This window comes from Pseudorca crassidens, chromosome 3, assembly GCF_039906515.1.
Source record: "Pseudorca crassidens isolate mPseCra1 chromosome 3, mPseCra1.hap1, whole genome shotgun sequence".
Taxonomy (NCBI): domain Eukaryota; kingdom Metazoa; phylum Chordata; class Mammalia; order Artiodactyla; family Delphinidae; genus Pseudorca; species Pseudorca crassidens.
Window position 1 is genome coordinate 18938592 of NC_090298.1, and position 19223 is coordinate 18957814.

The 19223-nt window shown below is 36.5% G+C and overlaps 1 protein-coding gene across 4 annotated transcripts in view; it reads right to left on the reverse strand.

Annotated features, from left to right (window-relative positions):
* The window catches only part of CDH12 (cadherin 12), a 986970-nt gene that overhangs the window by 393774 nt on the left and 573973 nt on the right, over positions 1 to 19223 (reverse strand). For all 4 annotated transcript variants that reach the window (XM_067730428.1, XM_067730429.1, XM_067730430.1 and 1 more), the window contains one exon: positions 8286 to 8432. The gene's annotated coding sequence lies outside the window, so the exon portion shown is untranslated. The remainder of the gene's footprint in view (positions 1 to 8285; positions 8433 to 19223) is intronic.

Here is a 19223-nt window from a genome sequence, read left to right on the forward strand (position 1 = left end):
ACTGAAAGGACCAGATGTTGATTTGATGTGTAAGGTGTGAAAAGTGGTAAGGCAAAGATGATAGCTGGATTTCTCACCTGGCCCATTGGGTAGGTTATAGTGCCATTTGCTGAGCTATTAAAGAGAGGATAGCAAGATGGGAAGATGCCTTGGTCCCTTCCTCCTTCCCTCTCTTTCTCTCTCTCTCTCTCTCCCCCTTCCTTCCTTCCTCCATTCCTTCCTTTAACATATCGGTACCAGCTATATAATAGACACTGAAGTAGGTGCTAAGGCTTAAGCAGTGAACAAAACTAGGTCCCAATCTTCACAGAGATTATGGTTCCTGCTGGAGAAACCATCATCAGGAAATCAGCAGTAACTATCAGATTAACAGCAAGGAAAAAGAAACAAAAAGAGTGATTTGGGGTATAATGGTAAGAGAAAAACTGTGAGTAAATGACATCTCCTCTTGAATTTCAGCTATAGTTAACAGCAACACAAAGTACTGCACAAAAGCAGCAGTTTCTGCTAGAGTTAACACCTAGTAGTATCATGCCTATAGAATGAAAGGGTCAAAATGTTAGCCTCCTAAGAATGTCAGGGACATTAAATTTGAATAGCTGAATTTGATTGTCCTACAAGTATCCAGACAGAAATAGAGGTTTTTCTGTTCGGTCTTAGTCAGTTGGTAGGAGAGTGTGAATTCTACTCCATGTCAGTACTAGCAGATGTGGCCATTCAGAGTCTGCCATTTTTCCTGAACTCTGAAACTGAAATAAATTTCTCTCCTAATCCTGCAAAACAGAGCCCCTGAAAGTCACATATGGATACAACCTTGGCTAATTTCACACTCATTCCACCTCTGGTTTGGTTTCAAGTCCTGCATATGAATTTCCACAGATCCTGGGTGCAGCATTTTAAGGATATCTTATTCTCTCTCCCTTCAGCCCACCAAAAGCTCATTTTCTCCCTTGATATATTTTTGTTTTAATTTTCATAGGTATTTTTAATGTATGTGTACATATATTTTTTGATTTGAAATAGTGAAAAATATAATGCAAGATTCAGAATAGGGCACCAATAACTCTGTCTCTCCCATTCTCAAAATTCTTTAATGGATCCCCGTCATTCCTGGGTTGGAATCCAAATGTCTTTTCACATAGAAAAATGTAGTTGCCTCTTATTACACATACAACACTTTATCGTAACGTTATGTCAAACTAACGTGGTCCTGGAGGGGGTCAGGAATTCTCTGTGCCTTTGGACACAGTGTCACTTCTAGTAGCAGCTTATAACCCCTCCTCTTCTGTCTGTCTTAATTCAAGATATCCTTTCATTTATAGCTCAGGAGACTTCTAGTAAGTTTTCCATGGCCCCTCCAAGTTAAGTCAGGAGCTCTCCCTGGGCATTAATAACACCCCATACACATCTTTTCATGATTACACACCAGAGTGTATTACAACTGGTCTTTCCCTTGTCTGCCCCCGACCAACAGGCCAGAACATTATTCAAAGGAATTATGGCTTGTCAACATGTATTCATAGCATCTAGCCCAGTACCTGACCCTTAAGAGGGACACACTAAAACTAAGTACATTAAGTGGGTGAGTGTAAATCTTTGGGGAAGTGTGCTTGAATCTTACCCACAGTACTGAGCAAAAGCAAAACTATCATATTTTAGGTACTTGCCTCAATCCTAACACATGGCCCTTATAACTAAGTTATTAGTTTGGAATATCTATTCATTCTTTGTTCAATAGATATTTTATGAAAATCTATTCTATGCTAGGCCCTATTCTAGGTACTGGGTTGCAGCTATGAATAAAACAACAAACAAAAAAAACCCTGCCTTCATGGAGCTTACATTCTAATGTCTAATTAGAGTAATTAGAGAGGGAGACAAATAACAATCAAATAAATTTAAAAGTGTACAGTTAATAAAATGTTAAGCATTCTAGAAGAAAAGATGGAAGAGTAACGGAATTCTATGGGCAGGTTTGTAATTTTAAAAATATTAATATAAATAATCCAAAATTTGTTTCCATACTAATGAAATCTATTTCCCTTTGTATTTTGTAGATTTGAATAATAACAATGAAATGTGGCAGCTGGGAACAGAAAGAGAGAAAAGGTTAAATAGAGGCGAAAGCTGAAATCTATATCCTTGCCATTTAGTTTTGAGAAAGAAGAAAAGTTGAAGTGACAAATAATGACGCTTTAGGACTGCATTCCTAGAATAAAGAGAACTGAAATGCTGTTTGAGAAGTTGGCCTTTGTGATGCGTTTGGAACCTTGGTATATAGCTATCCTGGGGAGTGCTAAAGTCCAAAATTTCTACACATTCAGAAGTGGGACTGGGAAAGCAACGATCACCCTGCTCTTTCTTAACTGCAAAGAACGAAATACGTTAGCAATGCTTTGAATTAAATATTGTTAGCAAGTGTTAGCAATGCAAAGAATTAAACATGCTAGAAATACGTTGCCTTCTAAAACATCCAGTTACTCTATATCCAGAGTGAGTAGTGGGAATCAACGACAGATTAAAAAAAAATGTTTCTCAAATTTCACCTGGCTTATAACGTCCCATCATCCTGCTATAATCAAAAGAGCTTCTTGAGAAGTTTTATCAACCTTTAGCCCAGGTAAGCTGGGCTGTAAGTCGTATCCTATGTAGGTCCTTGAATACTTACCTACTAGGGGAAACCATAGAGCAGTATGGCGGAGAATGAGAGCAGCATTTCTCATAGACCAGCAGTGTCAGTAGCCCTGGGAGGTTGGTAGAAATGCAGAATTTGGGCTCCATTACGGAACCTTCCTACGAGACGCCCAGGTAATCTGCATGCCCGTTCAGGTTGGGAGGTGCTGCTCTATAACAGCTATCCTCAACCTTGTCTGCATGTCAGAATTGCCTGGGAAGTTGTTTAAACCTCAGTGGTTAGGCCACATTCCTATATATTCTGATTTTATCAGAATAACCTGCATATATCTCAAAACTGTGTTTCCTGGGTCCTTTCTCAGACCTACAGAATCAGTACTCCAGGAATGAGCCTCAGGAATCTGCCACTTTAAGGCACAGAGTCACTGATTCCCATATATAGCAAAACATATAAGAATCGTGGCTTGGAGGATGGAAAACAATGAATTCCATTGCAGAAAATACCTTTTATTTATGGGGATTACTTGAATCAACACATAAAATATGAAATACTTCCGCATATACACATATATATGTATAAATGGTATTTGATAACTTTTCAACTTTATAACTAGAGGATTTAAATCCCATAGCAAGATATAGATAAGTTAGAGAAGAGGAAATGATAGGCTTGAATCTACCAGGAAATAGATTTTTAGATAGTCATCTTCAAGATATTTTACAAATATTCCACAGAATATTTGTTATGATCATAATAAAATCATACAACATATGAATTAGTTTCATAAATTTGTTTCTCTTCTAAACAAGCAGCCAGCATACTTTTTCTGTAAAAGGCAAAATAGGGAATAATTTCAGCTATGCACACACTACACTCTCTATGTTGTCAACTATTCAAATCTGGTTTTATAGCATGTAAGCAGCCATTGACAAAATAGAAAGTTTTCTCTAAGCCATCTCCCCAATTACTTTCTTTAAAGTAACATCCACACATCTGTGTAAATCCAGTAGAAGAAAAAGTGTACATTCCTAAAATTCAAATGTACTGATATAAACACAGTGTCAGGACATGGTTCCAGCTTCTGGTATGGCCCAAGGGTGCATTGTCTCTAAGGAGAAAGAACGTCCTGGATTTTCTCTACTTGACAGGTAAGGTGAGGGACTAAAAACAAGGTTTCTGGTTTATAATCACAACTATTATTTCCTAAGCACCTGAGTAATTGTAAGTATGTTATATTAATTATCATTTTTATTTCACACAGCACTGCTGTGGGATTAGTACTATTATTCGCTCCAGTTTAAAGGTCATAAAAATAAAGTTTGGACACCTTAACTGACTTGTCACAGAGCTAGCAAGTACCCTCAGTGGGATTTGAACCCAGGTAGCTGAACCCAGAACCTGTACTTTCCGCCACTATACATTTCTGCCTTATTCATTGTCTACTGAGACTATGAATATGTATGATGCTGGGCCAGTTATAAGCTTTTAGTTTGTAAGAGACACAGATGTGCTCAGCTTGAATTGGTTAATGGAACTGAAACCACAGAGAAAAATGTGGAAAACAGGAAGAAGTCTCACTATTTCATGGTGTGTCTGGAATACCACCCAGGATAACATATTCTTTCTGCTTCTGTACAGGGAGCACGCCTTTATTTTTGTGCTTAGCCATTATGGTGAGTCAGAAAATGTTTGTCTTCTAATTGACCTAAGGGAATTAACTTTTCTTTCCTTCCTACCAACCTCATGAGTTCAGTTTATTCATGATTTCTGCAGACCATCATCTCTATGTTTCTCAACTTCTGCCCCTGCCCATCTACTGCTGGTTATCCACAGTATGCTGAATTTATACTTAAGGTCACTAAATCATCTATGTGTTACATAAAACACTCTTTATTGACATGGTTATTTTGAAAGGCTACATGGTAGCCATTGGCTACTCTAGAGATGGCTGTCATAGATCTGGGTACATTCATCTCTGGTCATATCTGCTGTGGCTTGTGGAGCCTAGACACATGTCATACTTTCTGGGTGGGGAGGCCTATGTATGGTGGGTGCTCAGCATAACAAGCTACTCTGAAATACTACTGTTTATAGATCATGTCCATTCTTTTGGAATAGTAATAAAGATTATCTATATATACTTTGTTTTTCTGTTATTCTTATATACAACTAGAAAAAGCCAATAGCTTACCATGAAATCTAGCGAATGGAAAGTAAACTGGCTGGTGGCTGGAGATTATACATTTCTTGATCATGTTTCTAATCATTGTTGAATCCATTATTTGCAGTATCTGGTTCCATATTATCTGTTTAAGTGTTTGAGGACAGGTTGGAGCATAAGAAAGGATCATATTTTATAACTATGCAGCTTCCAGTACATCTCAGCACATCCTTGGATATGAGAGCTCATCATATTAGATTTTTCAGGTCAATCCTAATTTTATAACATCTCTCCCTTTTTGTCCTAGATTGAACCAGATTTTGCTTTGGATAACACTGTCACAATATCAACATAATTAGCTATAGCAAATCTCTGTGTACATATGGGAAGGCTTATGTAAAGTCAGTAGAACAAATAGACTCCTGTACATTTGAATCTATTTTTTTTTCTTTAGTCTACTTTCCAACATTCAATTCTGTTCACTTCTTTATCTTTTCTAATATTGTGAATGTATTTTGCCACGAACATAAATTCTCCTTAACTTCTTTTTAATTCCATTTCAATATAAGTGGCATTGAATTTATATCTCTACTCTTTATTTGATTTTTATCTGAGAGTATATCTACCTCTCTTGGAAAGATGTTTATACTGCAGATACTAAATTTCTGTACTGATTATCCCTATGTAGAGTGCTTTTTCTGTCAGTAGTAATCAGAATCAACTTGATGCAAAGACTTGAGCACTAACCTCCTTCAGAACCTCAAAGAAAAAAATATATGCTTCTTTCAAACACTGGTGGCTATGGAGTTTACAAAATCATTTATTTTGAGTAAGCCAAGAATTAAACTATTCTGAGGGTGATATAATTAAGTTGCACTATCAGATATTCATGAGTATCAGAATAGGTCACCATGTATAAAGTGATAAAAAGTATAGTGTAAAGATTACGAGCTTTAAATACTGTCTGACCTGAGCTTGAATGATAGGTCCCCAGCCTGCTCTCCCAGCCTGCATCTCTTCTTCTGGAAAATTGGGGTAAATTATCTCCAATGTCATTATTTTGATCTGATGATTATATAATTATACATAGACAATTTATACCCCCAGGTGTCTGGCATTTAGGAGTCATGGTAAACACTGCCTCACCCCCTTGACTTTTATTGAAAATACCACCTACCTAGGAGCAGGTTATAATTCTTAAGAAAAGTTTTATAAAGCTCTAACAGATTTTTTTTTTAATTTAAATTTTGAAACTGCCTATTCTAAGTGAGGTTATCCTACAAGATGTTTTCTGATGTCACAGAGGGAATAAATTACCATAAAATAAATGAAAAATGGGATTCAGTTTAGAACCTAGAGGTAAGCTGGAACCTGGGGATAATATATGAAAAAAAGTCTGACTGAGGCAGCTACCGAACATAAACAGCTCCTAATTCTCAAGTGTAACCAAGATTTTCTTCATTCTCTTTTCAGCCTGTGTAATGCAAATTAAGACAACTACACTGATTAAATCCCTTTAAAAACTTTAAGTATATCTTTTTAAATAAAAACTACAGCTACCTTCATTCCTTAAAATAAATATCCCATTACACACTAAGCACATCCTTCAAGGGTCACATACATCAACTAAGTACATCTAATAAAAGTTCATTGGGTAGGATATCACCATGGATTTTGAACTTGGCACAAGGAACAGTTTATAATACAGAGATGTTATCAGCAATGTACACGTTTGTCACTAACAAATGTGACCCGGTTTGGTTAATGTTGCCTCCTCCCGTTTATCCATGTTGTTTAAAATGTAAGAAAAGAAGATGCCAAAGACTCAATGACAGTAACTAGTCAAACATTTCTCTGAGGTATCTTGAATCAGTTGAAAAACCGCCTCGCTGGAGAAAAGAGATAGAAGTCTCAGTGCAACAGAGAGAAATAAACGTCTTTAGGCTTTGGCTGAAACACACAGACAACCAGCTAGTACACATCAGTGCCTAGGGGTATCCTAAAAATATTTTATTCCTGTGGGGGAAGCAATAGCAACCGCTTAAAAAGCTCTCTAGAGAATTTTGGAAGGTTAGCCAATTAATATAAACAATGTTCTGACATCTTTATAAAATGTCCCATCTCAGGATACCCATAGGAGGAGGGCAGAATCAACATTTCATGAAGTATGAGTGCTCATTTTAAAAAGTACAGTTAAGATACCATTATAAATCTTTACACAAAAGCAGTAACATTTTACTTTGTGCTTTAGCATAACAGATGTTATTGAAATTCAACCTGTGTAAGTATTATCTCATGGCAGTATACATTTGTATTTTAAATAGCGCTTGTCTCATTGTTAGAAAATCATTTTGAAGTATAAGTACTACATCATAAGAAGATAAGTGCTTGCTATTCACTCATGTGGCTAGAGTGCTAAGAAATCAATTGGTCATACATAATGATACGGATTAAATCACTTTATTTTTTGATTATATAGAAATTTACCATGATGTGGGAGAAAACCATCAGACTATATTTACACTTGCAAAGTAAAATAGAAAAGAAAAAGTTCAGATAATTAAATCTAACTTTGGAAGAGTTGCTTCCATTCCCTCTAGATATTTTTAACAAACTTATGAGGAAAAAGGGTTTAGAAGAAATAACGTGGACTAGTTTGTCTAAATTACATAGATAATTGTCCTAAGCCATGTAAAATACAAGTTTAACCTCAGTTCACTCTTGTTTGATGACAAAGTACAACTTCAAACATAAAAGCCAAGATGTCAGTAAACATTTAATTTGAATCCATTATTGAATAATTCTCCCTTCAAAAGTAAGTATTTTAGAAAGAAGGTAATTTTCTTTACTTTTCTTTTTATTAAATTATCTCATTAAAAATTCACCTCTCATATAAAAACTATAAATCATATCAGTGGTATGATAATTCTTTTTGGTTCATTTTTCTTAACAGCTACATCAGAAACTTTATTTAAATTTTAATTGCTAAACGGACACTATTAAAATATTCAGGGATTTAGTCCTAAATCCTTCAACCCACAGGGAGCTCAGGAACGTTGTTAAAGTAAAAAGCTGCACAAAATCTCAACTCTCATTTGCAAATGTTCTTTCCATCTGATTTAACTTTGAAGCTTTTAGACTGAGAGCTTTTGCCATATGACATCAACAAAACACTTCAATCAAAATCAAGTTACCTTAGCGTCACACAGTTCTCTAGATTATTTAAAAAGGTAAAATGAGAAATTCACTCTTTTCGTATTTCCTTTCATTTTCTCTTGATGCAAGGCAGAATACTTAGATTTCAAAAGAAATTGCTCTGTAATATTATCCTCAAACACCGGGTTTCATTCTAGGACAATTGCTTGTAAACTAAGCCTTCTCCTGACAGACACACTCACTTGCTGCAGTGCAGAATGTCAGTATAGTCAGTTAGAACTTTCAATGCAGAAATTCAGCTCGACGCAGTCACTCAGATGAAGCGGCACTTACCTTAATTGAAATATTCACCGTGAAGGAGGTGAGAAGTCAGTCGAATCAACCGTGAACGGGGTGGGGAAAGCGAAGTTTTCAGTCAACACCCTCCAAGTAGCTGCATGCTCCGCTGCTTTTTCCTGTTTATGCTGAGCCCCTCACTGTCTAAGAGAACAAAAAAGAGAAGCTGAAATCCTCCGAGATTCCAGTGAGTAAATGAGGACTAAGCGATATTTCTTAACGGGAGCTCCTCGGTAAGCGTGCTGCGTTTGGTGGCTCCCTAACTGCTGTGATAGGCTGCTGTCAGGTCCCCGGAGCTGGGCGATAATCATTGACCTGATTAGCAGGAAACACTTACTGTGCGCAGGCAACACACGCCGAGGGTTAGTGGGTCTCCTGGGAACTGGAAAAGGCACCGGGGCTGCTTGGGACTCTTGTCTTTTCCAGCCTAATGGATGAACTACAACTCTGACTGTAATTTGCAAGGAGATTAGCTACAGTGTTCAGCTGCGTAAGGACTTAGATAAACGTGCTTTCTCCTGCTGTTCTGCCAGGTGCCTTCGTGTTAGATAGCAGGTACAGTGAAACAATTAATCGACTGATAGAGCTGATTCGTTAAGACAGGACGAAAGCTGAAAAATGTCCAAAGCAATGTGATAAAAGATATAGCTGGGCTTGCCTTTGCCCCAAGCGTGGTACATACTTCAACCTTTGCCTAAGTAAAATGTTTTTAAAGGTTGATCACAGCCCTCCAGAGTGCAACTCTGATTTATAAAAGAAAGGAAGTATTCATACTAAATAAGCATGTTTGGCAGGTTCTTAACAGACACAGGCACTCAACCCAAGACATGGAAAATACAGCGTTTCTTATGTAGTTTCTCAAATAGCATTTTAAATTAGCATCACACTTGCAAAAAAATGTTTGCATTATACTACTAACCTGAGTAGCACAGGAGAATACATCATTACACCTAACTAAATCATCTCTTCTACTATTGTTGAAATGCTAATTTTCTAAAACAAAAATAAGCAAGGGCATGAGAGGATACAAAATGTCAAACAACATATTAAATGTAGGCATGTGCCTTTCACAACCTGCTGATACCCATCCACTGACCACCTGAGCAGCTCTTCAACACCTCCGACCTCAAAAGTTATCACTTCCTCCCAGAGATCTAATTCTCTCAAAAAGCTCACCTAATTAAATGCCAAAGCCTCAAATGGTTAAGTTTGGACAATTCTCACTTCTATAGGAGAAAATTATTAACATAAGAAGAACAGATGAAAAAAGTCCTTTGCATGTCTTGAGGGTGAAAAAAATCTCATTGCCAGGGAGAAAACTGACAAATGTACTGTCACAATGATACTGTGATGTGTTCAGCATTTCTGCTTTTCCAAGTAGGTCTCACTTGGGACATATGGCATTCCCTTGATATGTGTGTGTGTGTGTGTGTGTGTGTGTGTGTGTGAGAGAGAGAGAGAGGGGGGGCTCTTGAGAGGGGGGGCTATATTTGCAATATTTACATGTATTTTTGAAAAATCCCAAATTTCAGTAAAGGGATGCACAAATCATACATAATGGAGAATATATTTGCCTTCTATATTATCAAGTAAATTTTTTAAAAAAGTATTTTGTTAAAATACAAGCTCTTTGATGGTAACACTTCTCAGGCAAAATAAAACTTCAGTGCAACTATATAGGGCAGACACTTCAATTTAAAATAGAAATGTACCAGGGAGAAGCCCCAGGAGAGCTGATCCTGTGTCCCATTCAGAGGAGGTCTCTTGCTCCCTCAGCTGGTGGAGGGTGAGAGCTGAAGGTGAGGAAATCCAGTCAAGATTCAGGAGAGGGAGAATAACTTCTGCCACTGCTAAGCAGGAAACCCGTTATTCAATTATTGACTGGCATTAGAGTGTTCTACTATTGATAGAAAAGAGTTGCTTGTATCCAAATTGATGCACATAAATAAATTGAAAATAAACAGTAAACAGGAAATATAACTACTAATTTCTTCTGCAAGGATCCTGGCTAGTTGTTAGCCCAGCACTTGTGAATGAAAATCTGATGGATTCCAGTGTTCTGATGTTCTGATGTTTAGCTGGTCTTCCAGTTAAAACACTCTGGTCTTGTATTTGTCTAAGCTTCATTCTGAGTACCTTAAGTAGTGACTTACTTTTAAAACTTTTTAAAACCTTAAGATAGTGCTTATTTTCTTAAACCCCATCCATTAGCAATGATGGTCACCAACTAAAATTAGTACATTCTAAGTTAAGTTAATTTTGTGCCATAGTAGTTAGTTTCTACCTGGAAAGTCCTGACTACGTCAGATTGCACTGATGAAACTTCCAAAATAATGAGTCTTCTTGTTCTCATAGGATCCAACGGTCTTTTACTCTAAATATTTTCTACAGACGGTATGAGTAATTCTGCAGTAGATTTCTAGACCTATGTTGAACAAATAACTGATTTTATGTGGCAGTACACTCATGAATAACAAAGCAGAAGAATAATACTATTTTGTAGGGAGTGTAGATAGGAACCAGCAATGATAATTATAGTTATTTTATATTAAGTGCTTGCTATGTGCCAGATGCTTTGAATATACTTCAGCTCTAGCCGTTGTCCATGAAATCCTCAGAGTAATCATATTAAGCATGCATTATTATCTTAAAAATTTTTATCAATTAAACTAAGGCTCTGAGAAGTTAAGTAAACTTATCACTGCCACAGAGTCACTACATAGCAAATACAGAATTAAATCTCAGGTCACATTGAAGCTTAGCAATTTCCAAACCGACAAAAATACTTGCTTCCAAAAGTATAGGGAAGTTGTATTGCTTTTATGATTTGCAAAACAACATTTTTATCCTTAAAAATGTGTTTTGTGACAGATAAAATATTACATTGTAACAGCTTAGTCACAATAAACAGTTATCTATATTTGAGCAGAAAATGAAATTCAACAAAAATAAACGTTAGCCTAAAAATAAACTAAATCTAGAACTTCCAAATGATGTAATTTCATTAGCTCAGGTTGGTCAATTTCAAATTTTTTTCTTTCTTTTGCAATTCCTTTACCCTCTTCCTTAAAACAGTAATTATTGGTTTCGTTTTTTTTTTTTTTTAAACAGGAAAATGACCTTACTCTAGTATATGACTATCTCAAGAACATTTAGGCCAAAATTAAGATGATTTCTGATATATCAGTTCTCCAAGAGAAGTACTGTAATGTAATAGCAAAGCTTAAAATAACTATGGAGTTGAAAAATTCATTTCTAGTTTGTTCAAGCTTTATCTAGAAGTTTCTTAAGCCTCACGTGAATCTCACTATTTCATATGGTCTGTTGAAATTCTCAGACACATTCACAATCTTACAGAAAAACGTTGTGAACATGCTTTTTCAAGGATTCTAATAAAAATTCTATCTAAAAAGAAATGATAAGAACTCAAATTAATTCAGCCCTTAAACTGCCAAGAAATTTCCACCTAATGTCTTATTTGATTCTTACAGGAATCATGTGATATGCATTATGATAAGTATTTTACTCATATTTTAATGATGGGAACTTTGGAATAAAAAGAGCAAGTGATTGTCCCTTTGGTCTTTGATGCTTAGGGGAAAACCTGATGTCTTCCTTTCCAGACAAGGCTATTGCTCTCCACCATGTCTAACAAATATGGTTGTTGGAGTCATGTTGTAGTCAAAAAAGAATTCAATGGATATCTAAACGGAAGCTGCTCTTTATTTATTTGAGTTTGTTCTAAAGAGTCAGAACTGTGACGTAATGTAGGAAAAAGTACTCTGAGTGGTAGGAAGCTTGTAATTTGTATGTACAGGAATCTTTCCACTTGGATTTCTCATAGACTTTTCTTGATGTTAACTATAATTATATTAAGACAACTGTTTAGATATTGATCTTATGATTCTTATATGAATCTCCTCCTGCTTCTCTTTCAATGTCAGATTCACATATTACCTCTCTGTCTTTTTGTGGTGATTTAGTTATCAGGAGAGAGGAAATCTCAGAATGTTAGTGTTAATTGTTTTCTTTTTTAAATTGAAGTATAGTTGGTGTGCAATATCATATAAGTTACAGGTGTGCAATATAATGATTCACAATTTTTAAAGGTTATGTTCCATTTATAGTTCTTATAAAATATAGTGTATATTCCCTGTGTTGTGCAGTATATCCTTGTAGCTTATTTAAATTTTTTTTAATTTTTGAATTTTATTTTATTTATTTTTTTATACAGCAGGTTCCTATTAGTCATCAATTTTATACACATCAGTGTATACATGTCAATCCCAATCGTCCAATTCATCACACCACCACCCCCAACCCCCCGCTGCTTTCCCCACTTAATGTCCATACGTTTGTTCTCTACATCTGTGTCTCAATTGCTGCCCTGCAAACCATTTCACCTGTACCATTTTTCTAGGTTCCACATATATGTGTTAATATACGATATTTGTTTATCTATTTCTGACTTACTTCACTCTGTATGAGTCTCTAGATCCATCCATGTCTCAACAAATGACCCAATTTCGATCCTTTTCATGGCTGAGTAATATTCCATTGTATATATGTACCACAACTTCTTTATCCATTTGTCTGTCAATGAGCATCTAGGTTGCTTCCATGACCTGGCTATAGTAAATAGTGCTGCAATGAACATAGGGGTGCATGTGTCTTTTGGAATTGTGGTTTTCTCAGGGTATATGCCCAGGAGTGGGATGGCTGGGTCATATGGTAATTTTATTTTTAGTTTTTTAAGGAATCTCCATACTGTTCTCCATAGTGGCTGTATCAATTTACATTCCCACCAACAGTGCAAGAGGGTTCCCTTTTCTCCACACCCTCTCCAGCATTTGTTGTTTGTAAGTTTTCTGATGAGGCCCATTCTAACTGGTGTGAGGTGATACCTCATTGTAGCTTTGATTTGCATTTCTCTAATAATTAGTGATGTTGAGCAGCTTTTCATGTGCTTCATGGCCATCTGTATGTCTTCTTTGGAGAAATGTCTATTTAGGTCTTCTGCCCATTTTTGGATTGGGTTGTTTGTTTTCTTAATATTGAGCTGCATGAGCTGTTTATATATTTTGGAGATTAATCCTTTGTCCATTGATTCGTTTGAAAAATTTTCTCCCATTCTGAGCGTTGTCTTTTTGCCTTTTTTATGGTTTCCTTTGCTGTGCAAAACTTTGAAGTTTCATTAGGTCCCATTTGTTTATTTTTGTTTTTATTTCCATTACTCTAGGAGGTGGATCAAAAAAGATCTTGCTGTGATTTATGTCAAAGAATGTTCTTCCTATGTTTTCCTCTAAGAGTTTTATAGTGTCCGGTCTTACATTTAGGTCTCTAATCCATTTTGAGTTTATTTTTGTGTATGGTGTTAGGCAGTGTTCTAATTTCATTCTTTTACATGTAACTGTCCAGTTTTCCCAGCACCACTTATTGAAGAGACTGCCTTTTCTCCATTGTATATCCTTGCCTCCTTTGTTATAGATTAGTTGACCATAGGTGCGTGGGTTTATCTCTGGGCTTTCTATCTTGTTCCATTGATCTATGTTTCTGTTTTTGTGCCAGTACCATATTGCCTTGATTACTGTACCTTTGTAGTATAGTCTGAAGTCAGGGAGTATGATTCCTCCAGCTCCGTTTTTTTCCCTCAACACTGCTTTGGCTATTCGGGGTCTTTTGTGTCTCCATACAAATTTTAAGATTTTTTTGTCCTAGTTCTGTAAAAAATGTCATTGGTAATTTGATAGGGATTGCAATGAATCTGTAGATTGCTTTGGGTAGTATAGTCATTTTCACAATATTGATTCTTCCAATCCAAGAACATGGTATATCTCTCCATCTGTTGGAATCATCTTTAATTTCTTTCATCAGTGTCTTATAGTTTTCTGCATACAGGTCTTTTGTCTCCTTAGGTAGGTTTATTCCTAGATATTTTATTCTTTTTGTTGCAATGGTAAATGGGAGTGTGTCCTCAATTTCTCTTTCAGATTTTTCATCATTAGTGTATAGGAATGCAAGAGATTTCTGGGCATTAATTTTCTATCCTGCAACTTTACCAAATTCATTGATTAGCTCTAGTAGTTTTCTGGTAGCATCTTTAGGATTCTCTATGTATAGTATCATGTCATCTGCAAACAGTGACAGTTTTACTTCTTTTCCAATTTGTATTCCTTTTATTTCTTTTTCTTCTCTGATTGTTATGGCTAGGACTTCCAAAACTATGCTGAATAATAGTGGTGAGAGTGGACATCCTTGTCTTATTCCTGATCTTAGAGGAAATGCTTTCAGTTTTTCACCATTGAGAATGATGTTTCCTGTGGGTTTGTCATATATTGCCTTTATTATGTTGAGGTAGGTTCCCTCTATGCCCACTTTCTGGAGAGTTTTTATCATAAATCGGTGTTGAATATTGTCAAAAGATATTTCTGCATCTATTGAGATGATCATATGGTTTTTATACTTCAGTTTGTTAATATGGTGTATCACATTGATTTGTGTATATTGAAGAATCCTTGCATCCCTGGGACAAATCCCACTTGATCATTATGTATGATCCTTTTAATGTGTTGTTGGATTCTGTTTGCTAGTATTGTGTTGAGAATTTTTGCATCTATATTCATCAGTGATATTGGTCTGTAATTTCTTTTTTTGAAGTATCATTGTCTGGTTTTTGTATTAGGGTGATGGTGGCCTCATAGAATGAGTTTGGGAGTGTTCCTTCCTCTGCAATTTTTTGGAAGAGTTTGAGAAACATGGGTGTTAGCTCTTCTCTAAATGTTTGATATAATTCACCTGTGAAGCCATCTGGTCCTGGACTTTTGTTTGTTGGAAGATTTTTAATCACAGTTTCAATTTCATTACTTGTGATTGGTCTTTTCATATTTTCTATTTCTTCCTGGTTCAGTCTTGGAAGGTTATACCTTTCTAAGAATTTGTCCATTTCTTCCAGGTTGTCCCTTTTATTGGCATAGAGTTGCTTGTAGTGGTCTCTTAGGATGCTGTGTATTTCTGCATTGTCTGTTGTAACTTCTCCTTTTCCATTTCCAATTTCATTGATTTGAGTCCTCTCCCTCTTTTTCTTGATGAATCTGGCTAATGGTTTATCAATTTTGTTTATCTTCTCAAAGAACTAGCTTTTAGTTTTATTGATCTTTGCAATTGTTTTCTTTGTTTCTATTTCATTTATTTCTGCTCTAATTTTTATGATTTCTTTCCTTCTGCTAACTTTGAGTTTTGTTTGTTCTTCTTTCTCTAGTTCCTTCAGGTGTAAGGTTAGATTGTTTATTTGGGATTTTTCTTGTTTCTTGAGGGAGGCTTGTATAGCTATAAACTTCCCTCTTAGAACTGCTTTTGCTGCATCCCACAGGTTTTGGATCGTTGTGTTTTCATTGTCATTTGTCTCTAGGTATTTTTTGATTTCCTCTTTGATTTCTTCAGTGATTTTTTGGTTACTTAGTAATGTATTGTTTAGCCTCCATGTGTTTGTGTTTTTTACGTTTTTTCCCTGTAATTCATTTCTAATCTCATAGTGTTGTGGTCAGAAAAGATGCTTGATATGATTTCAGTTTTCTTAAATTTACTGAGGCTTGATTTGTGACCCAAGATGTGATCTATCCTGGAGAATGTTCCATGAGCACTTGAGAAGAAAGTGTAATCTGCTGTTTTTAGATGGAATGTCCTATAAATATCAATTAAATCTATATGGTCTATTGTGTCATTTAAAGCTTCTGTTTCCTTATTTATATTCATTTTAGATGATCTGTCCATTGGTGTAAGTGAGGTGTTAAAGTCCCCCACTATTATTGTGTTACTGTTGATTTCCTCTTTTATAGCTGTTAGCAGTTGCCTTATGCATTAAGGTGCTCCTATGCTTGGTGCATATATATTTATAATTGTTATATCTTCTTCTTGGATTGATCTCTTGATCATTATTTAGTATCCTTCCTGGTCTCTTGTAACATTATTTTAAAGTCCATTTTATCTGATATGAGTATTGCTACTCCAGCTTTCTTTTGATTTCCAATTACATGGAATATCTTTTTCCATCCCCTCACTTTCAGTTTGTATGTGTCCCTAGGTCTGAAGTGGGTCTCTTGTAGACAGCAATATATATGGGTCTTGTTTTTGTATCCATTCAGCAAGACTGTGTCTTTTGGTTGGAGCATTTAATCCATTCACGTTTAAGGTAATTATCGATATGTGTGTTCCTATGATCATTTTCTTAATTGTTTTGGGTTTGTTTTTGTAGGTCTTTTTCTTCTCTTGTGTTTCCCACTTAGAGAAGTTCCTTTAGCATTTGTTGTAGAGCTGGTTTGGTGGTGCTGAATTCTCTTAGCTTTTGCTTGTTTGTAAAGCTTTTGATTTCTCATTGAATCTGAATGAGACCCTTGTTGGGTAGAGAAATCTTTGTTATAGGTTCTTCCCTTTCACCACTTTAAGTATATCATGCCACTCCCTTCTGGCTTGTAGAATTTCTGCTGAGAAATCAGCTGTATAACCTTATGGGAGTTCCCTTGTATGTTATTTGTCATTTTTTCCTTGCTGCTTTCAGTAATGTTTCTTTGTCTTTAATTTTTGCCAGTTTGATTACTATGTGTCTTGGTGTGTTTCTCCTTGGGTTTATTCTGTATGGGTTCTGTGCTTCCTGGACTTGGATGGCTATTTCCTTTCCCATGTTAGGGGGGTTTTCGACTATAATCTCTTCAAATATTTTCTCAGGTCCTTTCTCTCTCTCTTCTCCATCTGGACCCCTATAATGCGGATGTTGTTGCATTTAATGTTGTCCCAGAGGTCTCTTAGGCTGTCTTCATTTCTTTTCATTCTTTTTTCTTTATTCTGTTCCACAGTTGAGAATTCCACCATTCTGTCTTCCAGGTCACTTATCTGTTCTTCTGCCTCAGTTATTCTGCTATTGATTCCTTCTAGTGTAGTTTTCATTTCAGTTATTGTATTGTTCATCTCTGTTTGTTTGTTCTTTTATTCTTCTAGGTCTTTGTTAAACATTTCTTGCATCTTCTCAATCTTTGCCTCCATTCTTTTTCCACGGTCATGGATCATCTTCACTATCATTATTCTGAATTCTTTTTCTGGAAGGTTGCCTGTCTCCACTTCATTTAGTTGTTTTCCTGGAGTTTTATCTTGTTCCTTCATCTGGTACATAGCCCTCTGCCTTTTCATCTTGTCTATCTTTCTGTGAATGTGGTTTTTGTTCCACAGGCTGCAGGATTGTAGTTCTTGCTTCTGCTGTCTGCCCTCCGGTGGACGTGGCAATCTGAGAGGCTTGTGCAAGTTTCCTGATGGGAGGGACTGGTGGTGGGTAGAGCTGACTGTTGCTCTGGTGGGCAGAGCTCAGTAAAACTTTAATCTGCTTGACTGCTTATGGGTTGGGCTGGGTTCCCTCCCTGTTGGTTGTTTGGTCTGAGGCAACCCAACACTGGAACCTACCTGGGCTCTTTGGTGGGGCTAATGGCAGACTCTGGGAGGGCTCACACCAAAGAGTACTTCCCAGAACTTCTGCTCCCAGTGTCCTTGTCCCCACAGTGAGCCACAGCCACCACCTGCCTCTGCAGAAGACCCTCCAACACTAGCAGGTAGGTGTGGTTCAGTCTCCTCTGGGGTCATTGCTCCTTCCCCTGGGTCCTGATGTGCACACTACTTTGTGTGTGCCCTCCAAGACTGGAGTCTCTTTTTCCCCCAGTCCTGTCAAAGTCCTGCAATCAAATTTCACTAGCCTTCAAAGTCTGATTCTCTAGGAATTCCTCCTCCCGTTGCTGGACCCCCAGGTTGGGAAGCCTGATGTGGGGTTCAGAACCTTCACTCCAGTGGGTGGACTTCTGTGGTATAAGTGTTCTCCAGTCTGTGAGTCACCCACCCAGGAGCTATGGGATTTGATTTTACTGTGATTTCTCCCCTCCTACTGTCTCATTGTGGCTTCTCCCTTGTCTTTGGATGTGGGGTATCTTTTTTGATGAGTTCCAGTGTCTTCCTGTCAATGATTGTCCAGTAGTTAGTTGTGATTCTGGTGTTCTCACAAGAGGGAGTGAGAGCACGTCCTTCTACTCCTCCATCTTGGTTCAGGGCCCCTTGTAACTTATTTTATATGTAATAGTTTGTACCTCTTAATCCCCTACCCCTATATTGCCCCTCCCCCCATCCCCACTGGTAACCACTAGCTTGCTTTCTATATCTCTGAGTCTACTTCTTTTTCATTAAATTCACTAGTTTGTCATATTTTTTTTAGATTCCACATGTGTGATATCATACACTATTTGTCTTTCTCTGTCTGACTTATTTCACTTAGCATAATACCCTCCAAGTCCATCTGTATTCTTGCACATGGCAGAAAGCTCATAATTTTTCTGGGTAGTATTCCATTATGTATATGTACCTTATCTTCTGTATCCATTCATCAGTGTTATTTTAAATATAATAAACAAAAGAAGCAGGCTAACAAAGTAATAAGAAATTGATCTTTTAGCAGCAGCACTGAGCTAATACTAATGCAGGAATGTTTGCTGAATGCTAATAGGGTCTCACATATTATACATATTTCTGCCTTTGTGTAAGTCATGAAGACTAACAGGCTGAATTTACCAGTCTTTAAAGTAAACTTTTCACATTTTTGAGGCCAGATCTCTTTTTTCACTCATATATACTCATGAATTTGAGATACTATATACTTCTGGAAATAAAGAAAGCTAGTCTAGATATCAGAAAGCTTGGACTATAGTCAAAATTCTGGCACTAACTAGCTTTATAACTTTGAGCCATTTAAAAAAGCTTCCAGTTAATAATTTCATTGAAAAATGTGAAAAAACTAGGCTATATTATCTCTAATATTTCAGTCTGCTATAAAATTATGCTTTCCATTTGACTAAAAATTTGTGATATTCTTTCTACTTAATTCATAAATAATCAGGCAGTCAAGAAGAA